Raw genomic sequence first — 6,000 nt, forward strand, 5'->3', positions numbered from 1 at the left:
GGCAGGTGCAGGTACGCATCCTTCAGGTCTATGGTCGTCATGAATTGACCCTCTTGAATCAGAGGCAGTATGGAGCGGATAGTCTCCATCTTGAAGGACGGCACTCTGAGGAATCTGTTTAGTAACAATAGGCTGCCGCACTGGTTACTGTAGTAATGCACACCGCCGGTTGCCATTGTAACCCCTGATAAGAATACATTTTCTTTAAAAGGCCTCCAGCTTTTATCCATAAGATCCTTGAAAGAGCAACTATCGTCAATAGGAATAGTAGTTCTCTTGGCCAAAGTGGAAATCGCCCCTTCCACCTTTGGAACCATCTGCCACGACTCCTTTATGGAGTCGGCCACCGGGAACATCTTCCTAAAGACAGGGGAGGGGGGAAAAAGGAATTCCTGGTCTCTCCCATTCCCGGGTAATAATCTCTGTGGCAACGGTCTGGTACTGGAAACACCTCCCCAGGTGAGGGAACATCAAAGTATATATTTAATTTACTAGACTTTTTAGGGTTGACATTGAAAGGCGAATCAGAGTGGTCCAAGGTAGCTAAAACCTCAGACAAAACAAAACACAGAGGTGCTCAAGCTTGAATCTGAAGGAAACCACTTCAGCATCAGAAGAAGGAATTACACTATCCAAATCTGAGATTTCACCCTCAGAGGCTACCAAAGTATCTTCCTCTTCCGACTTATCGGAAAGAGCCACCTGGTTAGCCTGAACCGGATCTGCTACCTTACTCTCTAAATTCTCTACTTTTCCTCTTACGTTTCCCCTGCAGTAAGGGAATGGCAGTTAGCGCCCCAGATACCACTGAGGACACCTGGGCATCAATTTCTGCCTTCAAAAACACTCCATCAAGAGCTTGTGAGGAACCGCAGGTCACTGCCTGAGGCGGTAATGCGACTTGGGGCACTTGAGGAGGAGACTGTGTCATTGTCTGAACAGTATCCACCTGAGAGAATAGTGGCTCAGAAACAAATAGTCTGTCTTTATACATCAGAGTTCTTTCAATGCAAGAACTACAAAAAGGCAAAGGAGGTTCAACATGGACATTCAAACACATTTTGCACTCTATATAAGGCATAGACTCTAAGTCCATCTTGCAACAATAAGTTTACAACCTAAAAAAAAATTGGTACTGTCCCTTTAACTGGTATTTTAAACGTTAGATAAAAAACAGGACATCGGTTACAAAATTCGTAGCTAAACAAGAACGCCTCTCTTTCTTAAGGACAACTCTTTTTAAAAACCCCACAGAAATCTTTTTATTAAAAAAAAATTTTAGCACTCTCTCTCCAATGATGTCCTGATGTCCTGTCCCGTCATTCCAGTGCCCTGCATCCTGTCTAATGTATCCCAAACTCATGAGCCCCATAATAATGCAGAATGTTAATAAAGTGCCAGGATTTCTGAAAACACGTCTCCTTCAAAAAGTAAAATGGCACTTACCTGCACCTCTGTCCGACAGGAGGACATCTCACCTGGTATGAGAGGAAACCACTCCTCACAGAGACCTATGGATAGAAGAAGGAACAGAGTAAGCCTACTCTGGCATTCTGTTTAAGGGAAGCAACTTGTCAGGAAAACGTAGTGAGGCCCACCCCACAAGTTCATTACTGATGAAAAGCTATCACAGCCCTACTAAAGACACGAATGTGGAGTACAGCTAAACCCAGTCTCTCAGGGAATATCAGAGCAAGCCTGCTCTGGCTTCAAAATAAAAAAATCTTGATAGAAGAATCTTATACAGACACCTAAACTTCACCTCCTCCTTGCACTGAAGGCAAAGAGAATGACTGGGGGTTGTGGGAAGGGAAGTGATACTTAAAGGGACAGTCAATCAAAATTAAACTTTCCTTTTTCAGATAGAGCATGCCATTTTAAACAACTTTCCAATTTACTACCATTAACTAAATGTGCACAGTCTTTTTATATTTAAACTTGTTGAGTCACCAGCTCCTACTGAGCATGTGCAAGAATAAGTGTGTATGCATTTGTGAATGGCTGATGGCTGTCACATGGTACGTGTATGCATTTGTGATTGGCTGATGGCTGTCACATGGTACAGGGGGAGTGGAAAAAAGACATAACTTTTAAAATTGCCAGAAAAACAATCTACTACTCATTTGAAGTTCAGACTAAGTGCTATTGCATTGTCTTGTTATCTTGCAATGGTTGATTATGCAAATCTACTGTGTTGACTAGTTCTTTAACAGCTTTGCTGTGGTGCTCTTTGCCTCCTCCTGCTGACCAGGAGTGATATTCCCAACAGTAATTGCTGATCCGTGGACTCACCGTGTCTTAAGAAAGAAAAGTAATTGGAAACACATTAAGGGAAAAACAATTTAAAATTTTTTTTTTTTTAATTGAGAGCATAAAAGTGTACATACAAACAAATTACGTGGGTACATTCTTCTCTTTATAATAATAGAGTAGTTCTAGTACATACCCTTAAAGATGGAGTCCTCATTTTAAAAAAAAAAAAAAATTTAATCCCCAGGATATAACAGTAAAGGTCACTTCTGGACCAAATGTATAGAAACAGTATATAAACAGGGGAGATAGTAGAGCATAAGTATAGACAAACATAAAACAAAATTGCATCATCATCATCATCATCAATATAAGTAAAATTATAAATTGAAGATCGACAATGCTAGAGCTACAGCTAGACACAGCTGTAATGCATCAAACATTTCTCTGTTCCTGAGAGACCAACAGACTTCCTATATTTACTGTATGGGTACAAGAGGAAGGTTATTTGACTAATATAGTACCTACTGTCTTAAGATAATGTGGTGTGGGGTATTAAGTTGACTGGGGTACGTGTAGTGAGTCTAAGTGCCATCATTTGTAATAGTTAACCCACTGCTTCGAGAAATAAGCTATGTCACTTGGGGCATATTGTAAGCCCTATTATCCTGAGAGGTGCTTAATTTAATGTGATGGTTTGACACAACATTTATAATTAAAGGGACACTCAATCAAAATAAAACTTTCATTACTCAGATAGGGCATGCAATTGTAAACAACTTTCCAATTTACTTTCATTAACTAAACGTGCACAGTGTTTTTATATTTAAACTTTTTGAGTCACCAGCTCCTACTGAGCATGTGCAAGAATAAGTGTGTATGCATTTGTGAATGGCTGATGGCTGTCACATGGTACGTGTATGCATTTGTGATTGGCTGATGGCTGTCACATGGTACAGGGGGAGTGGAAAAAGACATAACTTTTAAAATTGTCAGAAAAAAAATCTACTACTCATTTGAAGTTCAGACTAAGTGCTATTGCATTGTCTTGTTATCTTGCATTTGTTGATTATGCAAATCTACTGTGTTGACTGGTCCTTTAACTAGTTACATGTATAAAACAATGTCCATTGTGTGATATCAAGCCTGTCTTTTTCTATCTATCTGTAACTTAGTAAATATGTTAGTTATACCATGAAAATAAATATTTGTAGGAAATAGGACGTTTCAAGCTAGATGTGTGAGGACTCATTTGTATATATTGTTACCATGGGGCAAAACCATCTGTGGTTCTATAAGTGTACTTATGACTACTCATCCAGCAGGATGAGTTATTGTTGCCTGAATGAACTGTTCAGTCCCAAGTATATAAACTATATCTGTCAAGTAAGCAGTATGGAAAGTTAGCGGTAAAACGGCTCTTGGAATCGGCAGATTAGAAGAGATTATGCTGGAGTTCTGAAAAGTCTGACCGGTTTTTATCACTGTTCAGACACGCCTCCAAGGGAAAAACAATTTTAAAGTATACTGTCCCTTTAAGGGCTATTGGTAGTTTATTGTAGGCTATGGTGTGTTTTTATTTTGGGGGGCTTTTTTATTTTTATAGGGCTATTAGATTAGGTGTAATTGTTTTTATTTTTGATAATTTTGTTTATTATTTTTGTAAGCTTAGTGTTTTTTATTTTTTGTAATTTAGTGTTTATTATTTTTTGTAATTTTAGATTTTTTAATTTTTCTCATTGTGTTAGGTTTTTTAAATTTGTAATTTAGATTTTTTTAATTGGTAGTTTTTTTTATTTTATTAGAATAGTAAGGTTAGGTTAATTTATAGTTTAATGGTAGGTTTATTTTTATTTCACAGGTAAGTTCAAAAAAACTTTTATGATCATTCAAATAGAGCATGTAATTTTAAACAACTTTCCAATTTACTTCTATCACCAATTTTGCTTTGTTCTCTTGGTATTCTTAGTTGAAAGCTAAACCTAGGCGGTTTATATGCTAATTTCTTAGACCTTGAAGGCCGCCTCTGCATTTGACAGTTTTTTTTACCACTAGAGGGCGTTAGTTCATTTGTTTTATGTAGATAACATTGAGCTCATGCACGTGAATTTACCAAGGAGTGAGCACTGATTGGCTAAAATTAAAGTCTGTCAAAACATCTGAAGTAAGGGGGCAGTCTGCAGAGGCTTAGATACAAGGTAATCACAGAGGTAAAAACGTGTATTTTTATAACTGCGTTGGTTATGCAAAAATGGGGAATGGATAATTAAGGGATTATCTATCTTTCAAAACAACAAGAATTTTGGTGTTGACTGTACTTTAAATTATATTGTAATTTTAATTTATAGTGATGGGGGTGTTATGTTTAGGGGTTAATAGTTTAACTTAGTGTTTTGCAATGTGGGGGGGCAGTTTAGGGGTTAATAGGTTTATTTAGTTGCAGAGATGTAGAAGAGCAATGGGTAGCTTAGTTTTTTTTTTAGAGTTAGGTTTTTTAATTTGGGGGGTTGGTTGGGTGGTGGGTTTTACTGTTGGGGGGACTTTGTATTTTTTTTACAGGTAAAAGAGCTATTTAACTTAGGACAATGTCCTACAAAAGGCCCTTTTAAGGGCTATTGGTAGTTTATTGTAGACTAAGGGGTGTTTTTATTTTGGGGGGCGTTTTTATTTTTATAGGGCTATTAGATTAGGTATAATTGTTTTTATTTTTTATAATTTTGTTTATTATTTTTTGTAAGCTTAGTGTTTTTTATTTTATGTAATTTAGTGTTTATTATTTTTTGTAATTTTAGATTTTTTATTTTTTTTGTAGCGTTAGTTTTTTTTAAAAGATTTTTTTTAATTGGTAGCAATTTTTATTTTATTAGAATAGTAAGGTTAGGTTAATTTATAGTTTAATGTTATTTTTATTTCACTGATAAGTTTTTATTTATTTAAATATAGTTATATTGTAATTTTAATTTAAAGTTAGGGGGGTATTAGGTTTAAGGGTTAATAGTTTAATTTAGTGTTTTGCGATCTGGGGGGCCTGCGGTTTAGGGGTTAATAGGTTTATTTAGTTGCGGAGATGTGGGAGGCCAGAGGTTTAGGGGTTAATAACTTTATTATAGTGTAGGCGATGTCAGGGAGCAGTGGATTAGGGGTAAATAGCTTTATTATTGTGACGGCGATGTCGGGGAGTGGCGGATTAGGGGTTAATAGCTTTATTATAGTGTTGGCGATGTCGGAGACGTCAGATTAGGGGTTAATACATTTATTTAATAGTTGCAATGTGGGTGGGCGGCAGATTAGGGGTTAATAGGTAGTTTATGGGTGTTAGTGTACTTTGTAACATTTTATTTATTAGTTTTGTGAAACATTTTTGTTATACAAAATCCATAACTACTGCTTTCAGATGGCGTTATGGATTGTGTCGGTATAAGCTATAACGCAAGTATTTTAGCCTCACCGCAAAACCTGTAATATCGGCGCTATGGAAATCCCATGCAAAAAACGTATATTTTTTTTTATAGTGCGGAATGGACGTTGCGTTACAGGCTAAAATGCTTGCGGTATAGCTATACCGACATGACTCGTAATAGTACGTTACTGTCATTACGCTGAAATTGCAATTTTTTTTCAGCATTAAAAGCCGTAACGCAAAACTAGTAATCTACCTGAAAGTTAGTTACATTTTCCTTCCTAATGTATCATGTGACAGCCATCAGCCAATCACAAAATACATATACGTATATTCTGTGTATCTTGCAC

The sequence above is a fragment of the Bombina bombina genome, chromosome 6 (assembly GCF_027579735.1).
Source record: "Bombina bombina isolate aBomBom1 chromosome 6, aBomBom1.pri, whole genome shotgun sequence".
NCBI lineage: Eukaryota > Metazoa > Chordata > Amphibia > Anura > Bombinatoridae > Bombina > Bombina bombina.